The 25,373-nt window shown below is 40.4% G+C and overlaps 1 protein-coding gene across 2 annotated transcripts in view; it reads left to right on the forward strand.

Annotated features, from left to right (window-relative positions):
* foxo3b (forkhead box O3b) overlaps nucleotides 1-25,373 on the forward strand; it is a 79,768-nt gene that overhangs the window by 39,772 nt on the left and 14,623 nt on the right. The window lies entirely within an intron of this gene.

Raw genomic sequence — 25,373 nt, forward strand, 5'->3', positions numbered from 1 at the left:
GAGCCCTGTTGCACTTAAATAGTGCAATAGCACCGTGAAATATGCAATATCCAAACTGGAGTTCTGGCACATTTAATAGTCGTGGAATTTCGTTGGTATCTACTTAACCCTTTGGGGTCCGAGGGCATTTTTTGGACAGTTCACTCGCCTGGCAGAAATGATTTATTATTGCTGTTAACAGCTCTCCCTGCATCCCACAATCAAGTTTTATATCTCTTTTTTCAGGACAACCTCTGCTTTCAGAATATATATATTTTTGTTGTGTTTTATAAGTGTAATAAAGGTTTACAATCAAAAACAGGCAAGGAAAAAATAAAGCGAAAAATAATTTTCCACACACATTTATTCAAAACACACAGCAAACTATAATAAAGAACTGTTTTGACAATTTATAAAGGTAATTTGAGGTCTTGTGTGAAAGTCTGTACAACAAAAAGGTTCAGACAATAAACACAAATGCACATTTTGAACAATATATACAAAATGGTCTATGCATTTTGTTGTCCACTGATATGGTAAACAGTGCTTTACGCAGAGAAAGCAACAGAGTTATCCAGTAACATTCACATGCAAACTAGTGGAGCAATCCTGATAGTTACACACTCTTTGTTTGAGCACGTGAGATTGTCATCAGAGGCTCTCCGTGTGCTCCTGCTTTCATTGATCGCTGTGCATAATGGCGCAGAGCGCACTGAGTATGTACTAATAGTATGTACTCATTGGAGCACCAGGGGGCTATTCAAACGGGCCAACTAGTAACATATCACTCCTGAAAACAATCTTTGGCTTTTCACGTGAGGTAAATCTGCCCTATGATTGGATTTTGGAAAACCATGTGACGGTGAACTAATTCTGATTGGACACACATTGCGCACGTCATCACACAGCTTCTATGAGGAGTAGAAAGATGGCCGATGGCTGGCCCAAAAGTCCACGGAGTTTACTTTTCAGCAACAAAAAAGTAAGTTTCTATCTCATGTCATTCAAAAGTTATTTATAATTTAGTAAAGCTTGGTCTTAGCCGTCATATACGACGGCATCAGCCCCAGAGGGTTAAATGTGAGAAAGAATGGTACAAAAAGTGAAAGGGAGGATATGAATAATGAAAGACACAAAACAATGGGAAAAAACTCAAATTTGACTGGAACTTAATTTCCAATGAGCAAACTACTACACAGTTTGTGTATCCACTACACATTTATACTGTTAATTCTACCCGGTTCTTATTGAAATACTGTCCCTTACAAAGTACAAAGTCAAACTATTTCTCAATTTAAATTTGTTCAAAATAGTAAGTAAGTCCCTTCGGCTGCTTCCGTGTTTGCACTCGGGGTCGCCACAGCAAATCCAACGTGGATCTGCATGTTGAATTGGCACAGGTTTTACGCTGGATGCCCTTCCTGACGCAACTCCACATTACATGGAGAAATGTGGCAGGGGTGGGATTTGAACCTTCCTCACTGAAACCAAGCACATTAACCACTTGGCAAAATCACGGTGGAAAAACAGGCCTGGATTTTGAAGAACTTCTCTCTCGCAGGAGATCATCCGTTCAGAACCCTGAATAAAAGGCAAAAAAAAAGTTTTTATAATACACAACATGGGCGCAACAAAAGGTGGACCTTTTTTCGCAAACTCCTTCGATTATTGGTCTCCCAAAGGCAGCGGGAGGTCCAGCCCTAGCCCATAAACCGCGTGAAAACAGGACATACTATAATTTATATTTTTACTTGAATCGCTTTGTTCTAAGTAGGAAAACTGGTTCAACCCAGTTCGACATGCACATTTAAGCAAATAACAGACTAAAAGTATAACCATTTAAATAAAGTAATTACATAATACCAAAACAAATCTCAAAGAAAACAAAATAATATATAAACATACAAATATATCTAACAATACTCTGCACAGTTACACCGTTATGGCCAAAGCCACAAAAAGAGCTAAAAATTAAAAAGACAGGACCAAGCAGAGCTGCAGCAGTCTGTTCTTCTGCATTCACTTTTCTTGCTGCAGATAGTAGAGATGATGCACAGTTGAGATTTGGGATGATGCACATCAGTGCATCACAAATATCTCACCGTTTGATTGCACGCAATTCTCTTCTTTGCATCTCTGGCATGCAACATTTCAGAAGTCGACGCTACAATTCTGCACGGCTTTCCAGCATCTCTCCATGGGAACATAGTCGATCTCCTGAGCTACATCACCAGTATGAGAAGATCATGTCCAATAGCCCCACTCTGGATGTTGAAACCAAGATCCATCAACTTGTAAGCACCTGTTAGTTTGACCATGGCCACCAAATCCATGGAGGTTAATACAGTCCTCGTAATCTGCCCAGTCAGTGCCCATGGTTGCAGTGGAATCACCCATGACCAGAAGAACGTCACCTCTTGGGCAGTTTGCAATCACCAATGAAGCTGCAAGTAAAAGTCTCCCTAAATAAATGGTAAATGACTGCATTTATATTGCGCTTTTCCATCTGCATCAGATGCTCAAAGCGCTTTACAATGATTCCTCATTCACACAAACGCAATCACACACTGATGCCATGCAAGATGCTCACTACACACCAGGAGCAACTTGGTGTTTAAGGACATTGCCCAAGGGCACTTAGTGATTTTCCAGGCAGGCTGGGATTTGAACCAATACTTAACCACTAGACCATCAACTCCCTGCCTCACTGAGATATCACTGACCACAGTCAGAGAACACAGACAGAATACCCACACAGTGCAAATATGATCCTTGGTGTTTGTTGGCACAAGTGATATATGACACCATCAGAGGGAGTCTGTCCACCACATGCTGACCATTGGAGTAAGCAGACCAAAAGTAGGCATGTCAACCCATTGAGATCTGGTTGCTTTCAGGTCTGCAGTCCTCCATAAAGTGCTGCCATTGCAGTGCAGAGCTTTCCAAGCTCCTTCGATTATAGTGGTAGACTGTCATGTTCCAGGTGCCCAACTGCTTAGGTCACTTCAGCTTTGGACCTGGGAGCCACTATGCAGTGCACAACCCCTCAGCACTGCACTACACGCCACCTTCCAGAGAAAAGACCCTTGTTATTTTCCAGTGGTTTCTTCTTTTCTAGACATGAGCATCAACATGGCTTTTCCCCATCCCCTTCATAAGACGTTATGATGTTGGGCGTGGATTCTAAATAACAGAGACTAGACACAGTCAGCCCACTGAGATGCAGTGAACCTGCTGCAATTACCCCACACATCCTCTTCCAGCTTCAAAGTGAGTGCGTTGCCTGAGGATTGTACTCCGCTGCACCAGTGAATAATTCAAGTTAACCCAAATTCTTGTCCCGTACTTACTTTTCCCCCCTAAGTGCCCTCACGCACACATACAAACACCCTGCTGTAAGTGGTAGTCCCCAGGCATCGCCCATAATAGTCCAACCCAGACAGGCAGACTGCGAAAAGCAGATAGAATAAAGTCCTGTACACTTCACTTTACGACTCCCTTTGCACCCGTGTCTGTCTGTGTGCTTCACATTAAAAGCACCCTGCAGCAGTTTGTGTTCTCTGCGACATGTCTGCCTTAATTTGCTCATCTCGCCAATTTATACCCATCCACCTTTTCTTTTGTTATTAGGAATTTGTCATTTGATCCAGTAGCACACAACCCTCATTCCATATTAGATCTCGTACAGTGCAGTCCTGCCCAGCTGGCAATTTTAGTTCCCTTTTAAATAGTCTCTTTTCTGTTGTCACACACACACAGAATGACTTTAACCTCATTTTACACTCTTACTCAGCCAGCCAGTGACCTACTTACTGTAGTGTGCAACAGCGTACCACATGGACAGTAGACTTTTTACTCCAGGGCACTCTGGCAAAGCCGAACTAAAAACAGCAAAGTATGCGTGCACGCTCACATGAACACACCAGATTAGTTTATTCAGAGTCAGTTCATGCAGACACTGGAATACACTGTATACTGGGGTGTCAAATAGTCTTGTATCAGTTGGTTCAGTGCTGTTCACTCACTACATCAACCTAATACAGGCTTGTGTGCCTGCTGTGGATGAAATATTGGAACATGCAAAAGGTAAACATTTCAGTTTCTGTAGCACCTTTTATGTTTGCAGCATCATGCAAGGAATGTGCAGTAGACCCTTATAAGAGAACCTTACAGACCTGCTACAGGTGAAAGGCTGTAGGGCGCTCACTGATGCACATGGGAATAGTGATAGTCCATACTGTATCGTCAAAATTCTCCCCGCGGTAGGAATATGTGTGAAGCGCCTTGAGGCAGCTTTGTTGTGATTTGGTGCAATATAAATGAAATAAATTGAAATGAAATTGAAATTAATGGAAAGCCAGAACACAATAAACGCAATCCATGTTACAGGTGAATAATACTGAATTACATTACTCAGAGTGAGATGAACTAAGAGGGTCTATTCATTACCATTTTCATTAGAGAAATGGTTTAACAACAAGAAAAAGAACCCATGCATTTTGTGACTTTCAGAAAATTGGGTGGTGCACAGATGAGGATTCCATTTTATCTACAATAGGTTGCACAAAATGATCTCCAACCCATTGTTAAAGAGTTTATGAAGATTTGACAGTTTAAATTATTTAATAATTTAACAATTTAAATTGTTATCAGCATCACACTAATAACACACTAAAGAGAAGAAATGAGGAACCAGAACTAAAACTTGAGGAATACCACAATATAGATGATAATTAATAATTAGATTTAACACTATAAAAAGAAGATGTGACCCAGAACTGAATCTTGAACCACAAAAAGGTACATTAGACGCTGATGAAGAATAATTAGAAATGGCAATAAAAGAACATCATATATGTAGCAGTATCCAGAACTGAAACTTGAAAAACACAACAAAAAGTAAATTAACCACTGATGAGGAATAACTGGAATTAGCAATAAAAATAGATCACAGGACCCAGAAGTGAACCTTGAAGAACACTAAAACATATATTAGCCACTGATGATGAGTAACTGATGCATGTGTGTGTTTGTGTGTGTGTGTGTGTGTGTGTGGGGGGGGGGGGGGGGGGGTCAACGAATTGTGTTATTATGATTGCCAGTGCAAAATGCTGCAGTGAAAATACACCGATACTGATGAAAGCACAGGCATGCATCATAAAAATTAAAAATGCCACCAAATCTTATTTTGCGATGAGCACATATTGTCCAACTCTCCGAGAACTGGAGTTTTTGTTCAGTTACAACACAGAGTCGCACTTCAGTTCCTCCTTACTCTCGTGACCACGCACGCAAACATCAGACCGACCGACTCATGCAACACCACTTCCCTGTTCCTCTGGTTATTTCAGTCCGCTTGAAGCAGGCAACATGTGCCGTGCTACGACGACTGCGTCTAGGTCAGCGTTTGAGTCCACAGGAGTAAAATTCAGTGGTGAAATCTGCTCTTGCACATCTCACTGATGCATTTAAGATGACACTCGACTTTAAAGCTGCAGCATTTTCACTACTGCTTCTTCCTTGATTGAGCCTGTGGGCGCGGCACGGGGGCCAGGGTTTAAACTCCGACTTGAGCAGAAGATCGCCAGTTAATATCCAAGCTGGAGCTGGCACCTAATGCCCCCCTCCCCCCTTTTGCTTCTGCTCACCCAGCATTAAGAGGAGTACGTGCCAGATTTCAACTGGGGCCAACGTGCCAAGCCTTTATATACCTTTAACCCATGTCCTGATTCAGTTTGCAAGCTCAGGAGTGACTGATTGACCCTCTACCTCTTGCACCCTCTTTTCTTAATTTATGTCCTTCACACAGTGCAATAAATGCATTAGCATGTGGGAATTTTGGTGTTGAGGCTCCTAACATAAAGAGGCCCACTTGGCCTGAAAAGCCTGTCAGCACTTTTTTTTTTCTTCTTCTTCTCTAGTTTTACAAGGCCCTCGCACACAGTCTCCAAAGGGATTACCAGCCGTGCCCCTTTCAGAAGCACCGAGTACGACGGCTCCTCATTCACCTCACGGCTCCCGTGTGTGCGTGTGAACCCGTCTAAGCGAGGACATTTGAGACTTTTTTACCCACTCACTCTCCTCAAGCAACAGCGAGTGAAAGATGGCAAAACAGAAGTGGGGTGGGGGGGTGTGATCGCCACTCATGACAGAGGGGGGGAAAGAACTGGAGAGCAAGAGTTTTGGCCTCCAGCCAGCTGGTGCCACCATGCAGCTTTTGTACGGAGAGGTGACTTAGAAAGGACCTTTCAGAGTGAGAGAAAGAGACAACGAGAAAAATAGAGAAAAGGTCAGAGAAAGAAGGCAATGTCAGAGGGGGGAAAAACCGTCACAAAAGAGGAGCTGTAACAGAGAGGAGATGGAGCAAGGAGATAAGAAATAATGAGAACAAAATGAAGAATGGGAATTTAATCTCAACTTGACTTCTTTATGAGCTTTAGCAGTAGATTAAAGATATGAATCTGCAACTACACTCTTCTGTACCTTTAATCCTCCATCCTCCCTCCAATATATCACGTTAAAAGGCCACAGAAGCAACACTAGCAAGCTCCAAATGAAAATGCATAATCGTGCAGGCATTTACTAAAGCAGCTCGTGTCATTTTTCCAGTGAGGTCAGTGGAAGTGCAATGATGTCATCGTGTTAGGAGCTGGTAATACTGGTTAATGCTGTCAGCCACAGGCTTAGAGGTGATTACCTCTTCGCATGAGGCCATCAATTCTTTTCATGCATGGAGATGTGTCATGAAATACAAAGCCTTCAATTGAAAACCGTAATCACACCATTCAAACAAAAATAGGACAAAACAGAGGATATAAGGACTTAAATTAAACTGATTTTGGTGGCTGCACCTGCAAGTGTTTGGGACTTAACCTATATTAAATACAACAAGCTGCATGTAAAGGACAAGTCTCAATTGTAGGGAGGGACTTGGATTGGTTTGGGTAATATGCAGGAAATAGTTTTGAGAGATGTGGTTTGCAGCAACAGGTATATATCTGCATATCATCGGCATAATGGTGAATTTTAGTCCTATGGCTAAATGTAACGTATTCACAGCACTTCACTTTTTCCACATTTTGTTACTTTACAGCCTTATTCCAAAATGGAATAAATTCATTTTTTTCTCTCAAAATTCTACTCACAACACCCCATAATGACAATGTGAAAAATGTTAAAAATTAAGAAATCACAGTATTCACACCACAAGTTGGCAAATGATCAAGAGAACAATGAGCAAGCACTCTGAACCACCTTGGATAAATTCTGAAGAGAAACAATATCAAATTTAGATACTTTTGACAGTTTTGGGACATTCACACTGTTTCCCAACATGGCTAACAAAGGCGAGGTCTATTTAATCCTGATATTCTCTGTCCTATTAGTAAAAAAGCAGGAAAAAAATGTTGCTGAAAATTTGAGATAGCCTGCAGACTGGTTGTATGTTTTACCAAAGTATTGAACAAAAATCTAGGATGATGCTTATTACTACTAAATAAACTAGAATAATAACTGGATTCAACTAATTTTGTTGTTCTGAAAGCTTTCCTTTATGCTTCCTGGTGTGATGTCTTTCGCAGTCAACTATTACTCTACTGTAGGCACCGAACCTTCTCCGCACTTTAATCTGAGATCCAGTTGCCCCTCTGCAAAGCCTGAAATTATCCCCTGTGGCGATGGGTGTTAAACATTCCATGCTACCTTGTCAAAATTTGGGCCCCAATAACGATGTAAAGTCTAATATCTTAATTTTTTTTAAAGCACAGTGGGGTTGGGTGGTGGGCAGTGGTGTAGATTTCATTCCCTATACTGTAGATTGTTTGGATTTCAGAGCGAAATAGGACCTTAACGAGTGGGCGAATGGGAGTGGCGAGTCCCTGGAGACAAATATGCATATTTGTAACTTGATTTCCGAGTCTTTCTCTGCACCAGATTCCCCGTCGCTCTCCTGTGGACAATAAAAGCTTTCAACAAAAGCTGAAATGCCATAAAACACTAACATTAGTGACAGTTATCTTGGGTGTTTTCTGATAAGTTTTCTTCTTCAGTAAGTAGCCTGATAGTACAGCGGTATAAGTTCTGTTGTTTGTTTGTTTGTTTTTAAAGGGGTCAATTCTGTGCTCTCATATGGAAATGCAAAATAGACAAAATACGGAGATGCACAGCTGAAACCTACAGGTTGTCATGAGTGAACAAGCAAGCACAAAACAGGGTTTACATCACTTCCTTTTAAAATTGCAATGCAGCACTGTACATAGTTTAGACATGAGGAATTCAAAATAAACTAATTAAATGAATTGATCTTAAACATCGAAAGTCACCCTCTCTGCATGCTGTCATCAGAGGAGCCTCTTCAGCCACAGACTGCTCCTCCCAAGTGCAGGACCAACAGACTGAAAAACTCCTTTGTCCCTCAGGCCATCAGACTGTACAACTCCTCACTCAGGGGGAGGAGGAGTAACAGGAAGACAGAGGATGGGAAGGAGAGGAGCAGTAGTAGCCAGTAAGCCAGTAGTGAGCAGTATTTCTAGTATTTATATTTGTATATACATTTTGCAAATTGTTTTTTCTTCTGCTTTTGACACACTGTGTGCTTCTTACCCTATGTGCTGCTTTACAATGCTGGTCAACTTCCCTGAGGGAATCTTCCCAAGGGATCAATAAAGTTCTCTTTAATCTAATCACGCAAACATTTCCCCATGCACAGATCCTCTCCTTGCTGTTGAACACTTCTAAGGACAATTTCGCCTCCTCCATTGCACAAAGAAGAGGGTTACCGTGCTTGCCCCACATGATTACATTGATTAGCCGGTTAGCCCGTGATGGTTTTGCATTCTTGATAATGTGCCGATGAATTATTTTCTTTTGTTTGTTTCTGTTCAGAGTGAAAACATGACATGTCAAAAACAGAACCCGGGTTGAAAAATGTTGAACTTCCCCTTTAAGTAAAGGAGGATGTGCAGATTTAGGATGACACAGCTGAGCGAACCACATCACCAGCAGGAACACCCTTCAATTACACAAGTGAAACTGCACATACAAAAGCTTGGGCGCTCCTTTGCACAAGCGCCCCCCTCCCCCACTTGCACATGCTTAATTAAGCTTAATCTTGTTAGAAACAAGCACGTGCACATGCAGGATCACATACGCTTGCAGAATCAGCTTGGTCTTGAGGTCCCACAACAGATGTTTTGACCTACAAATCCAAATTTCACAGGATGAACTTTTCTTTTTTTTTTTCTTTTTTTTTGCATGCAGGTAGTGTTACTAAAAATAAATCAAAAGCAAAGTGAGCTGTAAAAGGGAGAATCCCAGCTGACATATCAGGTTTGAAGTTGGAGAGGAATCAAGTAAGTTTCCCTTAAGAAGAGCAGCATTTAAAAGTACTATTATTAATCTTTAAACAAGAATATTCTATTTGGAGGTATTCTATGTAGTAGCCAGTAAACCAGTATGTCTGGTAACCATTTTTCTTTTTTTACTTTCACTTTTGATACTCTGTGTGCTTCTTACCCTGTGTGCTGCTATACAATGCTGCTGTAACCTCAATTTCCCTGAGGCTGTCTTCTCAAGGGATCAGTAAAGTTCTGTCTAATCTGATCTGATCTAGGCAATGACGTTCATGCTTCTGGGTCTTTGGTCTTTGAGACTGAGATATGCCTGGAAAGAGTTTATGGAGTCATGACATCCCTAGAAAGAGATTTTCAAAAGAATGAACATCCAAGCCTTTAGGATCCTAGTACTTCCTGTTTTACTGTATGGTACCAAGACTTGGAAGCTAACCAATGACCTAAGATGATGACAACATGTCTTTGGTACTGGGTCTTTTCAGAAGATCTTTGAGTACCGCAGCTGCGTCCAACAAACGGAAACTTGGGGAGACTCAGATGATGAAATTCAGCTGAATTGTGAAGTAACGTAAACCACAACATTTTGGCCAAATGGCATGTTTTTCTAGGTAGAATGTAGCACCCACTCTAGCAACTGGAGACTGACCATCTGCAGTAGATAGATTGTTATTTTCAAGAGGTGAGGATGGACCAGTTGTCTGCATGAGTCATTGCTGTCCGGGTGGGGCAATTCTGTGGTGTGGTGACACCAGTGCATGCATCCAGTGCACCAGTGCCCGATTTCTAAGGATGACGCAATCCAATTTTTTCATGTCCGATAGAATATCAAACCTTCCAATCAGATACCATTCTCTTAGGTCTTAAATCAAATAATCTGTTCATGAATACATTTCTCTGGGTGTACTTCACAAACCAAGCCATCAAACAACACATCAGCTCAAACTTTGAAACAAATATTCTGCTCCCCAAAAGGAAACCATATATAGGCCACAACATGAATCTGTTCAGATTTTTCAGTTTTTTTTTTTACGATACTGGATCACTGCACCCCAACTGATCCTAAAGCAAATGCGTAAAGAGATTGAAATTTCATTTTAAAAGATGTGTAAGTAGAGATCGGGTGCATGCATGTGCACACAGCTTCACAATAAAAATCAGAAATAAATTTACATATAATAGTCCAGTCATATTGAGACTTGACCCACCACTCATTGCAAAAAAACAAAAAAACAAAACAAAACAAAAAAATGCAGGATTCTCCTCTGATATACCCCAGGAATAACATACTAAAAATATTTGCATAATTTGCCATATTTGCATCAACACAACCTCTTTAGGATTCTTGCATGTGTTATTTGCACACCGCTTGAATTTGACACTTATGTCAAACATATTTGTTTCAAGTTTTAAGCGTTATGGTAAAATTGGTGTTCTTTTCAATAATGGGGATACTTAATTAACTTCATTATGATTCCATAATTAGCTAATTATCCAAAAGGGCACCTGATTTCAGTTTCTAGTATTTCTAACACTAGAGGTGAGTTTGGATATTTCAGTCTTTCTTTTGATGACAGTTTCAAGATTTCCAGTTGTTTGATTGGTTCCTCTGATGACCATACCTAGTTAACATGAATTAGCATATTTTGGGCCCTTCCACCTCTTCTATTCTTTATTTTTCATGTGTTAGGAGAATCCCACATGAAACTTTTTTTAATGCAATTAGTGATGTGTTGGAACCTTTAAATTGAATAACTTGACTGGACTTTAAATGATGTGTAAAGTGCATTTTTGCTTGATGCATACACCTGGTTCCTTGCATCCCCCTCCCCCAAACAACTTGAGGTTAAACACCATGTGCTGACACTGTTAATTTTGGACAAACGTCCTTGTGAAATTGCTCGGGTGCTGAGATGATCTAATTCAGCTGCTGCTGGTGTTGTTCCTTTTCATGTCACAGCAGGAAATCATGTGGCTCCTCGGACAGACGTCATCTGGTGGAGCTGAGGGAGAGGTTTGCTGATGCAGGGAGAAAAGTTTCCCGGGGTGTGGTTTAGTACAGTGCATGTTCACCTTTGGGCGTTTGCTTGCAAATGTTTGGATGTCACCGTGCGGTAAGACGTATGCCTAAAAATAGCGACTCGGGACACAGACATGCTGTGTGAGTGTGGAAAACACTCTGAACCACCTCCTTCCTTTTCTCCAGCTGCTCAGCTGGTTTTTAGAAGGCCACAAGTGAGCTGACAGGTCTCAAAGTGTTGACATCAGCAAAAAAAAAAAAATGGCGAGTGCGCGCGCACACACATGCAGTAAACTGGAGAGGTGCTCAGCAGATTAAAATTGGGAGGTTAAACCAAACTATCAAGACAAAGACTGCCAACAAAGTCCAGTTTTCTCCAAAAATAGTCTCACTGTCCCTACTTAAATATTAAAACGTCAAACTTAAAAAAAACGATTATCAACAAGAGCAATCGGAGATTTCTGACATATAAGGACTCAAAATAAAAGATGTGATTCACATCATGACCCAGACTTTACCTGGATCCGGATTCCACAACACAATTCAATAATTGCATACCGATCCAGTCTGGTCCAGCTGATCAAGATGTTGCAATCTAATATTTAATTCACAAGCTGAAACAAATTAGTGTCTTCCTGATCTTGGCTTTACATCGTGATGTATCTTTCTGCTGCAGAACCTGCATATTGATCCGGACCACTCCCAACAAATCCTGAACCAGAATCAGGATCTTGATCATCTCCAAAATACAATGGAGTCTTCCATGCTCCAATATCTATCTGTGGTGCAAATTTGGTGAGAATCCATGAAGTAGTTTTGATGTAATCCTTCAAAGCCTATATAATGAGAAATCTTGATCCAGAATCCAGATCACCTCCCAAATTTAATGCAACCTTTCATGGCTTAATATCTATCTGTGGTGAAAAGGTCGTAAAAATCTGTGCAGCAGTTTTGACGTAATCCTTAAAAGTTTTCAACGTGAACTCTTGTTCAAGAATCCAGATCCGGATCACCTCCAAAATCCAGTCTTCCATGCCCTAATATCTATCCGTGTTGCAAATTTGGTGAGAATCAGTGTAGTTTTGACATAATCTTTCAAAGTGTATATAATGTGAAATCTTGATCCAGAATCCAGATCCAGATCACCTCCAGAATTTAATGGAGTCTTTCGTGGCCTAATATCTATCTGTGGTGAAACTTTCGTCAAAATCCATGTAGTAGTTTTGACGTAATCTTGCTAACAGTCAAATAAATCAATGCTGATGATTTTATTACATCCTTGGCGGCTGTAACTATACAACAGTGCCCCCAGAGGCATGAAATGATATGAGCTCAAGTCAGCTAATGGTAATTTAAAATATTCTTAAAGTACCGTACCTGTGAAACTTGCGAGTAATCGACGATCGTTTTCAAACACAGCGCGTGTGGGTGATTCTTAGACTACGGGCACTTATTATGTCCTTTAATCATATTGTATGAAAAACAGAAAAAAGGGGAAATTTCACACTTTTATAGTTATCTTTACAATGAAAGTGTGTTAAGAAATTTGTTTTAGTAGTCTATGATGACTTTTTCACCTTTTTTCAGCATCATTATATGCAAATATTGCCGTTTTGTGCTTGTCCCACTGCCAGACTTTTGATCTTCAATGATAAAAATGAATGGTAAAGAAACATTTTTTCTAATGTTTTAAAATATCTCTGAATAAAATATCAGTAAAATAATCAAAACATAATTGGGGTATTCAATGTCATACAACTGTTGTGATTTTTTTAAACAAAATGTAGTTGTCCCACACTATTGCCGTAATTTCCACCACAACACTGTAATGTCCCTTTAAACAGTTTGTATGAAAGATTGTTTGGGTAGTTTCTATGGAGATAAACAGTGACATCAGAGCACATGTATATAGCGCCAAATCACAACAAACAGTTGCCCCAAGGCTCTTTATATTGTAAGGCAATGGTGTGGTGGAAATTACATTTACAAGGCCAATAGTGCCCGTAGTTAAAGAATCACCCGTGTACACGCAAGGCTGACTGCAGTCATTTCTTCTCACCCGTTCAGACAACATGGATTTATATCAGAGTGATGCTAATCGGCATAAAATTCATAAAATTTTTAAAAAATTACAGCAATTGCAGGGCAAGCAGAGGAGGTGAGCAAAAGCTCAGCCACTTGATATTCTCTTTATTTTAGGAACAGATTCAACTCACAACACCAGTCCATTATGGGGCCAACAGTTTCTCAAAAAAATGATTATAATGTATAATAAACAAACAAACAAAAAAGACATATTTGCACTGGCACACCTCCAATTTGTGGTGGATGGAGCTTTGGCAGTAGGATGTCAGAACAAATGTCATTGTAGGTCAGTGTAATTTACCACAAAAAGTACTATAACTGCTAGTGCATAGACTGTAGTCTTTATGAAATCTGTCCAGCAGGTGTCAGTGTTCACCAAGTGGCAGCACAATCTGATGTCTTCTTTTTTTATGCTGGCTGTGGAACAATGTTCGAAACACGGGTGCCTCAAAAATGTTTTAAAGCAGTGTTTTGAGTTAGTCAGCACTAATTTGCAGTACAGATGAAAGGTTTTACTACCATCACCAGCCACACGTTCTACATTTCACCCCATATTGTGACATCATCCATTTCATGTGGACTCCAGAAGAATATTCGAAACGTGTGTTTGTAAGGTTTTGAAATAATTTGATGCAGTGAATCGATAATTCACTGTACTGTTCAAAGGTTTTAGTCTCATCCCCAGCCACACATTCTATCCAATCTTTAATTCAGATTTTACTTTTCTGTTCTCTTGTATATATTGCCCTACATCATGTTTTTTCACGTAGTTGCTACCTTAACATGTTGGAGTGTGTCTTCACAACCCTTTATATGTTGATACAGTGGCCCAAATGGTACATACTTACTTACAGCATGGCTGAAAGACAAGAAAAAGCTTTTTGTCAAGCATATAAAGGTTTCTTATAGCATGATACAAAGCACTTGCTATATGTTGCAATTGCTAAAAGTAGGGGAGGTGATGGTCTAGTGGTTAAGCATTGGGCTTGAGACCAGAGGTTGGTTCAAATCCCAGCCTGACTGGAAAATCTCTAAGGGCCCTTGGACAAGGTCCTTAATCCCCTAGTTGCTCCCGATGTGTAGTAAGCGCATTGCAATGCAGCACCCTGACATCGGGGTGAATGTGAGGCATTATTGTGAAGCCCTTTGAGCGTCTGATGCAGATGGAAAAGTGCTATATAAATGCAGACCATTTACCATTTATGCCTATACGCTACCAAGCTACCAGTGTCGCCCGTCTCACCATGTGATGAAAACTGATTCCTGACGCCTTGGTTGCATTTTACACACAATAAGAATAAGTGGCCTGCGGTCTGGTGTGTGTACGGTTTTTAGCACCGTTACATCAAAAAAGCCCTGTGAAGATCAGCAGGGCCCCGACACTAATCTGAACCAGATGGATACTCGGTTGCTCCCCCACAACTCAAAAGACACACAAATAAACAAGAAACAGCATGCCACAGGTCCAAAACAATCTAACTCAAACTGGATTTGTCGCCTACTGTGTAGTTAGTCAACATGATTATGTATAATGCTATTATTGCGATAATCTGCCGCTGTGAGGTCATTGCTCACCTTCAGCAGAGGTAGATAAAGGTTTAGGAGGTTATTAAAGTGTGTATTTCAACAGATAGCAAATTATTTGAGCCTTTCTTCAATACAAACCAACTCCGTGGGCGTGGCAGCCCCCGGGGTTTTCAGGAGGATGAGTTGTGGCAACACTGGATCAAAGAGATAACACACACACCACAACAGGAAGATAAGAAATGTCAAGTGAAACGCACAGTGGCATCGGTGTCTGTTGGTGTGCAAGTGCACGTGCGTATCCATGAAGCAGAAAGTTACTGAATATATGAATATATTTTCTTACAACTACCATTAAAGAGATTAGAATGTGCACAGTTGATTTTACAGTGTATCAAATGTTATGCATTTGGTTGTTTCGCACTCTAATCCCGGAGAAACGTTTCTACACTTGGCCAACAATGGCGACGTTGACGCATGATGCGTTTTACCAGCCAGGTCTTGAAATCGATGACGTCGCTTAGAACTTACTCATGTTGCATCCAGATCTAAAGGGAGATGAACACATACGTTGCACCCAGGCTTAGTAGGTTAACGCCACCCATCAGTTGTCACATGTGTCATGTCAGTGTCATAATGTCAGGTATAAATAGCAAAGGTATTCCACATCCGGTTATTCCTGGAAAACCTTCTTTGTTGGGATATTTGAGAAGGGATATTACCTCTTTAATGCATATCATGTCCCACATCCGGTTTTACATGGCAATAAGAGTCTAGAATTGTCATGTATATTGTGCTGTTGGTTTTTGTTTCTGGATTACGTTGCTTTTCTGTCTGGGTGTGTCTTGCTTGGGTTTTCTGGTCCACATTTCTCTTGTCTGCCTTTCTTTGAGCTTGGTGGGGGTGTTTCACTCTGGTTGGGTCACGTCTTGTTCTGGATCTTTCTACACTTATCACTGGGAGTATTTAAACACCAGTGGTTGCACTGAGTTTTCGCCTGATCGTTGTGCCCTGTGCCATTGCTTCTAGCTCTGTTCCCTGTTCATTCTAAGTCCTGCTTCCACGTTGTGTTTTGACCACCTGCCTGCTATATTGACCACGCCATTGCCTGATGTTTTGGATTTGTTTGCTTCTCTTGGAGTGCCTCTTTGTGTACCGAACCCAGCTGAGCCTTTCAGTAAACGCCTCCTTGAACCGGAGCTACGTTGTCGAGTCCTGCATTTGTCTCCAGCCTTCTTTGTCTGACAGCCCTGATAAGAATTGTTTCTGGCGGGGGGGACTTTTTGGTTTTGGGCACTTGGGTATAGTTTTTCCAATTAGAAGCTTTGTTGTTGAACTGTCTGAAGCCTCAAAGGGCTTTGATTGGCTGAGTGATGAGTTTGAAGATCCATCAGTTATCTTTCGTCGAACTGTTGAGGCCCCAAATCCAGTAAACTCTTCCTCCTCCTCACTACCGCTGGATTTGAATCTCAAGGGATCTTCGCTTAATGCGAGACAATGTTTACAGGCCAACGTCGTCCGCACAACTTTCCACATCTAGAACGTTTTTCCAACCACAGTCTATTACGAGCCTTAAATCGAGCCCGGAACCTGTGTTTGAAAATTCAAACCCGCCACATTAGTGGGACAGGATAATCCCCCTCCCGATGCAGCCATCATTTACCACAACAGCAGTGACGGGTTGGCTGATGCAGCAACAGAGCCAAGATGGGCCGATGCAAATGCGCAGGGTTTATACCCAGTTTGATACCCCTTGAATGTGGTCTCGTGCATGCTTTGATCACACAACACACCAGATGTACCCCATGTGATGAACAAAACAACCTTAGCATGGCCGTAATACAACTTCAGCACAACCTTAGCAGTTCTGAAAAATCGCCTAGTGATGTTACACTACGTACAATAACATTGCAGGTAAAGGATAACCACAGTATGTTAAGGTTTGTGATTGGGGAGCATATTGAACATCCTGCCATGGTTAAAGCAAGATTGCATAACTGGGGTTTGTGAGGTTTTCCAAAGTATGGATGAGGTTTCAAACCATGACCCTCCAGGATGCATAGCCATATGAGCGTAAGAATGGGGCTTTAGTCCTCAGAATCTTCTGGCATTTATGCTGAAAGTAAACTTTGTATCTCCAGAAACCCATCTGTTTCACTATAACTCACTCAGACTTTTCTGTTGGCCTTGAAACTATTGAGAATTGAGGGGCAGATTGTTGGGATGGTACGAAGTCACTTTTTCATGTCCGATACGATACGGATACTGATAACTTCAGGGTCTGTGGATACCAATCCAATACAGTTTCACCGTTTTGCTGATAATAAACCCATTTGTTTGGATGTACTTTGCTGATGGTGCCATCTCACAAAACATCAACTCAAGCTGTGAAACAAACGTTCTCAGTTCCGATATCTGATCCAGTAATTTTGGCCAATATCGGATAGGCACACCCCGAGTAGATGGTGCGCCCATTTCCCTTCGTTGTTCCTCATCACTGCCCAACTTCCCAACGGAGGAAACAACATTCCCCTTCCTGATGATTAGAAATCATTCCGCCCTTCCCCCTTCTTTGTCCGAGTTTGTTACAGCACAGCACATGTAGACACTCCACTCATCTTAAGGATATTCTGTTTTTCCTTCATTTTTATGTCTTCCCCACTAGTTTTTGAGCCATTGCTCTCAGATGCCTCTTCACTTTGAATATCTCGTTAATCACCTGTTCGCATGGAAACACTCATCGGTGCTTATCGGTGGGATTATTTGGTGCTTTATTTGGGCTGCTTCTTTTTTTTTTCTTTGTCATGCACCACTGCTCCACTGTGTTCTCAGTTTTGTTTTTGTCTGCCCGTGTGTATGTATGTGTTACAGTGCATCTGCCGTCACTGTGTTCAGACGCCGTGATAAACACGATAATCATCGCCAGCACACGTGCCCTTTGCTCCCTCTATTTTTAGTAGTTAGAGGTTGAAATGGTTGAAGTGCTTAAAAAGGACAGGCTGCGAATCACCGCTCGTGGCATAATCGTAATCCCAGGCAGGGTGGGTGTGTGTGTGTTTGTGTGTTTTAACCCCTCTTCACTGATCAACCCAGACACCATGACCCTTGCAAATACTTTCACATTAATGAGCAATTTACAGCAAGTCTGGATGTGCAGCTGAATGCAAACATTTTGGCACCAGTGTTGCTGACCGAACGGTCCCCCCAAAAAAATTGGACGGCCTTTTGCATATGCGCATGCGTCATTAGCCGCAGTTCATAGATTAACACCTCGTTTCTGCTTAAAACTGCACTGTCATCATCTGTCTCAGCGAAAGATAATTAAAGCTTTTGTACAACAATCATTTTCACATAAATTCAGCGTTATTTCATCATAAAAGACAGATGACGCGATCAGAACGCCATAGCTAAACGAGCTGCTAGCTGATGCATTCATGGCGCGTCGGTCATTTCAAAGCATAGAGTTTCTGCTTAAAACTGACTTTAGACTGATTTAAGAGGTTTTACCTTTATCATCTGATGGTTAATAATCCCATTAATCCATTTGATTGGTTTGGGTGAAGAGATTTTTAGGAGCGGACCGTTCGGTCTGCGACACCAGTGAGCTCTATAATTTAAAATTTTCAAACACCAAAAGTCATACAAAAAATGATTTCATATATGATCTAAATAAAAAAATACTATACCCTACTGAGTGATCAAATGATCTGACTTACAAATTTTCATATTCATTTCTGACTTGTGTAGGGTTGCCAACCGTCCCTTAAAAAACAGAATCGTCCCTTATTTGGAAATAAAAGTCTGGCGTTCCGTATTGACCTGAAACGGGACGCAGTTTGTCCCGTATTTCTGTGAGAATCAAAAAGTCTGGCGCTTTATATGGAAACTTACGGTAAATTTGATCCCAGCCTCTCTCCTGTTCTTCACCAATGAGCTGACAGACACGAGTTGATGATACAGAATCACTCTTATCTCATTGGCCGAGGGACATCTGCTTGCAAGAAGATCCCGGACGAGAATCATGAGCTGACGACGGTCGTCGGACGACCATAGCAGCATGGCTGATACCGACACCGACACTGGCACTGCAGATACGCCTACGAACAGCAAAAAACGAAAAAAAAACCAAAACAAAAAAGAAAGCAAAAATACATGGGCAAGTGGGAAAAGGTGCGCAACAACAGCTATAAGTATTGTAAGTATTGTTTACTTTTTCAGACTTTCACTGTTACATTGTTTTGGATGATTTTTTTTTTTTTTTAATTTATACACTTTTATAACAATAACACGACAGAGAAAGATTTATTTTTAAAGACTTTTTTTATACTTTGAAGCAGGACAGGATGCTCATATTGAAATTATGAGTGAAAATTTATTTTGCACTAAAAATAAATTGCTAAATAATAATTTGTTTTCCGCATGTTCATACCATAACAAATGCATGTGTGCATCTACTTAAATTCAGGGTCAAGTCAATAGTCAAATGGTTAAAAATGGTTTCACACACGCGCTGGGAAGGGTGAAGGCAATGGTCAGTTGGCCGGTCCATGGAAATAGAGACTGGAATGGACGTCACGTGACTAGCGGCGTGCCCCACGGCGGCCGTTACTGAGGGTGGAGAGAGACCTTGATCCTGTTAAACAGAAGTGATATGAGGAGAAAAAAGGCAGCCAGTGCTTCACCATCAACTGCACGAACCACAAAAACAAATTCTCCAATACTAAAATGAACTGTACAAGAGCCTTAATGTAATTATGTAAAACAAATGTCGATTTTAAAGTCGTTATGCCGCAATTTAATGTCAGTATACTGAGACTATAACTCAACGCCATAAGTTCTTTTCATTAAGCTGCGTTCACATGCGGAAACAAACACATGCGGAAACAAAAATGTTTAAATATATTTATGTCTATATATATATATATATATATATATATAGACTTGCAGCTGTTGTTTAATATGATATGTACATGGTGGTCACAGGAGGCAGTTAAATTTTAACAGTGTGCTTGGAGGGGATGGAGGAGGTACTTTTTACCCTGACTGAGGCTCAAAAGTCATAAATTCTGTATGGCTTTATATCTACTTGTAATAAAATGTTAGTAAAAATCATATATATGTTGTTGTCATTAAAAGACTAGCAGTAATATTACAGTGGAAAAAGCAGCAAGGTAAGTGAGCACACTGGCAAGGCATACTTCAGATTTATATTTTAATACATAAGGCTTCATTTATAAAAAATCCATCGAGAATTATGATGACAGGAAAAAAAAATCACAGTAAATGAACAGAATGGAATATTTTCCACAAATTTCCACACTTTACATAAAACATTTTTTTCTACCTAGACATGTATGGGTTCATTAGAAAGAGCAATGAAAGGGCTTTAAAACAAGCCTACTTTTATTAAAATCTGTTAACAAATAGCGACAATAGAGCGAGAAAAGCAGCACAGTTTGTCGTAATTTCCCCAAATTTCTGCATTTTACATAAAAGTTTTTTTTTGTCACCCACACATGCATAGGTGCATTGGAAAGAGCTTTCAAAGGGCTTTGAAACAAGCCTACATTTATTAAAATCCATTAAGAAATAGTGACGCTAGTGCAAAAAAAGTGGTCAGTTTATTATTGATGAGCTGCACATTTCCACCCTTAGTAATGGCGCCTTCCTGTCCTGAGTGACGCTAATAGATAGAGGCGCGCATGTCCATTCCAGTCTATATTTCCATGGGCCGGTCAGCCCTGCCAGTGAGGTGTTCCTTATTTATTTTTCAGAGTTGGCAACCCTAGACTTGTGTAATGCAGTGACTCAACCTGTTGCTTTAGTTGTGTTCTATTCAGGTTTGGGGAATAACGCAATACTTGTAACGGCATTACGTAATTAGGATACCAAAAAAAAAGGTAACTGTATTCCGCTACAGTTACAGAAAAAAAAGACGTATTCAGATTACAGGTATATTTAGTAAAAATGGGAATTACTTCACAGGATTACAATTTTAATGCACTTTATGATATTATCTGTATATAATCATTTTTTTTTCTCCCTTCATGGACAGCGACATGATGTAACCGGGCAAAATATTGAAGAAGTACCCAGATGTTAATGCATTTTCAAAGGAGATTTGCGACTGAACACACTCAGAAAAATGCTCGCAAATACATGTTAAAAAATGCCATTTTGACCTGGATATCGAGCCAGTAAAATTAAATGACATTAAATTATGTCAGGAAAGTATTAAACTTACTCTGACACACACACATTCCCAAATATTAATGTTGAAAGTTACACGGATCTGCGCTGTTCAAGCTGAGGCGTCCTGCAGCTGCTGCTGTGTTCAACGCAGCGCGGCTCCTAAAATCATTACAATACATTTATATACATATTATATTTTTACACAAGTATCCTTTATTGTACACATCTCTATGTGTGGGTGTGACTGTGAGCGGCACAGCGCGGGTCATTATAATCTTATTATTTTAAGGTGCAAATTAAAAAATTAAAAAATCCTGTCTTGTCCAACAATTTTAATCACTAACGACAAGTATTTTAACTAGACATTGGTCTAGCAGTGGAAAATATCAACTAGACATGAGTGAAGAGTTAATGGTCCGTGTCATCGGGCGACACAGGTACGACAGGAGACATACAGCTGTTTATCATCCAAATATCACGGACAAAGTGACAAGAAGAACCAAAACCACTTACTTATGGAAGGAAATATTGTCTCCCTTGTTCCTCCGTTTGTGGCTTTGCCAACATGCGCAGCTTTCCGGCATATTCCACCTGTTTCTTGAACTTCTATGCACGCAAATCACTAACTTGCCCGGAATTAAAATGGCGACCACGCCTCCTTACTGACAGTATGTACTTAATGGTTTTCATTATGCTTTTGTTCTTATTTTGAAAGTTCAATAAGTGGACTGATATGTTAAACATGGTGCAAATGCCATGTGAAAGACTAAAGTAAGATAATTTTATGTTTACTGAACAAGTAGCAGAATTTTTTCGTTGTTGTTGTTTTGTATATTGTTCTGCAAGCCACTTTTAATTTAAAATTCATCCGCACACACCTGAGTTTTCATTATCCTTCATTTGTTTGGCTTTTTTGTTGTTGAAAATTTAGCAGGTGAACACTGGGTGTGTTTAAAACAACACTGTGGTGCTCTTAATTCATAATGTGAAGTAAAACAGAGCATACATGTAAAAGAAACAGTTTTATTTTTGCTTAATAAACTGTACTATGTGATCAAGACTATTTATATTTAGTTTCTTTTGTCTGTATTAGCATATTTGATATTGGAGTAATCCAGAAGTAATTGAAAGTAATCAAATTACATTACTTTAATATTATGGTACTTGGATTACGTTAATGACTACATTTTTCAACAGGTAACTAGTAACTATCGGAATACATTTTTAAAGTAACCCTCCTAACCATGGTTATATTTATATGTTGCGATTTCATTTATTTCATTGATATTTAATGTCATAGTGATTGAGTTTCACTTTTAGAGTACAGAACCTCTTTAATAACAGAAAGATAACAAAACCTATTACTATGCACACTTTTTTTTATTTTAGGTCAGTGTTTCTCAACCTTTTTTGAGTCGCGGCACCCTTTTTATATTTACAAAATCCTGCGGCACACCACCAACTAAAATAATATTATAATGCTATTACCTCTGGTTTTGCGCAAAACCCAATTATCACAATAGAAAATCGATACAGAAAACATCGCATTTCGAAAATCCTCAAGCATTTTGCGCTCTGATCTCAAGTAGGGCTGTCACGATTAGAAATTTCTGGAGACGATTAATTGTCAGACAAATAATTGCGATTGACGAATATATTGTCTATTTTTTTTTCTTTTTTTCCCCTTCTTTATATTCTACTATTGTAGTATAATTACACAACTCTGGAAGAACGTTTGGCTTCTGTGAGTGGAGAAACTGGGAATGGTGCAACATTTTTATTTTTATCTTCATTTTACATACAGTCCCAACTTTTTCTGATTTGTGGTTGTTTCTGTTGCATTTCTGAAATTGTTTCTCCTCATCAGTCACGTTTTGTGCTTAAACACTGCATTAAGCTCAAGACTGAACAAATAAATACCTTTGGAAAATAACAGCTGTTAAAGTTCAGAGTTCTCACCTGCTTTTTGTGATCTGTGCGTCTGAACATTTTTTTTTGTGTGTGTGTGTGTATCTCAGTTCATTCATATATTCTCATTTTTTAAATATGTTTTTAAAGATATTTGACCGTTTATTTCATCTCATGATCTCATAATTCAGCATACGACGCGCACATGGTGTGAACAGGACGGTAACGGCAGAATCACACCTTTAGAGAAAGTTCAGAGAGAAGTAAAAGCTTCACGTTTTCGTTTTGTTAACATGTTCACTCCATTTAAAATCCTCTCTGCTCAGCGCTCGCTGCGCACTGAACGTGTCGCGCCTGCATTCAGGAATCTCCCTCACCCACCCCCTCCCCTCCCTCACCCACCCCCTCCCCTCCCTGACTCACCCCCTCCCCTCCCTCACCCACCCCCTCCCCTCCCTCACCCACCCCCTCCCCTCCCTGACTCAGGCCGTCAGCCTCCTTGTTATTGTCCCGCCTTAAGACGAGAGCGAGGCTGCAGCACAATGACGTCAGATTCTGAGTCGTTTTATGCTTTGTGGATAAAATAAATAATTCACGGTAATCGCGAATATGAAAAATAATCGCGAATATGAAAAATACCCACGGCACCCCTGACGATCGATCACGGCACCCCGGTTGAGAATCACTGCTTTAGGTTGCTTTTTTTTAAAGCTACAGTGTGCATGATTCAGTGACATCTAGTGGTGAGTTTATGCCATCCCCAATTATGATTTTCTTTCCCCTTCATGTTTTTGCTTGTTTGGTGTTGGGGATTCATGCCTTCACCTTCTCTTGAGAAAATCACCCCTAAAGCCTACACACTGTAGCTTTAAGGATTTTTATTATTATTATTATTATGTCCGCATGTTTTTATAACGTTGGCATGTGTTTATTTATTTATTTGTCTGTTTGTTAGCAGGATAATGTCAAAATTACTGCACGGATTTTGACAAACCTTTCACCACAGATAGATATTAGGCCATGGAAGACGCCATTCAATTTTGGAGTTGATCTGCATCCAGATCTGGATCAAGATTTCACTTTATATAAATTATATATATAATCCTTATATAATTTCACTTTACGTTAAAACTGCTTCACAAATTCTCATCAAATTTGCACCACAGATAGCTATTCGAGCACGGGAGACTCCACTGAATTTTGGAGCTGATCTGGAGCCAGATTTGTGGACGTCAGAAATCTCGGTTTGATCGTTTATTAATATATAAACGTTTATGTGGATATACAACAATGACCAGTAGGAGCATTGATTTTCCTCTCTGAACAATCGCCTCGCTTCGTTTCTCTTTGTATTTGGGCAGATGTTCCGGTGTGTGTGTGTGTGTGTGTGTGTGTGTGTGTGTGTGTGTGTGTGTGTGTGTGTGTGTGTGTGTGTGTGTGTGTGTGTGTGTGTGTGTGTGTGTGCGTGTGTGCGTGTGTGTGTGTGTGTGCGCGCACAAGTGTGTCTGCAGGTTGAGGACACCGCGTGCCGGCGTTGATAAATCCCAGCAGAGAGGTCCTGTTGTTCATCCAAAACAAACCGTCCACGCTCAGGATTGTAATGAACGGGACGCTGCACCGCCACGTCAACGCAAACCTCACAAAACATCTTCACTGGGAGACACCAGTCTTTACACACTTTCTTGAATGACAAAAATTGGATTTTGTCACACACACACACACACACACACACACACAGCCCCCCCCCGGTTCCACTTCATCTGTTACCGTGAGCGACAGCGGGGGGATTTATCTCAACTGTTCCAGCACTGATCAAAACACACATTGCTTTAGGGTAATGTGACTAACTGTCCCCCGTGCTGATTGGCTGTGTGAGGTGGGATGGGCTAGCCAACACCCCCCCACGTCAGACAAACTGATTGGAGGAAGTGCAAGCGTAAACAAGCAGTTCTTTGAGCATGTGGCCTTACACAACAAAACGCATTGATTACGGCGCGCGGCCAAACCTCATATGAGCTTTTGCATAATGCAACAGGAGCTGAAATCTTACATTTTTTATTATTATTATTTGTGTCTGAGTTGAGTTTTTTGTCTTTCTTTCGCCACTTTGAATGCAAATTGCATTGGAGTGTCACTCAGTTATATAATGATCGATCAATCGATTTGCAAAAAAAAAAAAAAAAAGAGAGCAGAAATATAAACAGATGAAGGAGTAACAGAAAACCAGACAAATACTAAATCCCTGTCCAGTGTACACAGTTAAATACACACAAACGGAGAGAGACACCCAGCAGCTGGCCAGGAAAGCCGCATGTGAT

Source organism: Thalassophryne amazonica, chromosome 21, assembly GCF_902500255.1.
Source record: "Thalassophryne amazonica chromosome 21, fThaAma1.1, whole genome shotgun sequence".
In the NCBI taxonomy this organism is placed as follows: Eukaryota; Metazoa; Chordata; class Actinopteri; order Batrachoidiformes; family Batrachoididae; genus Thalassophryne; species Thalassophryne amazonica.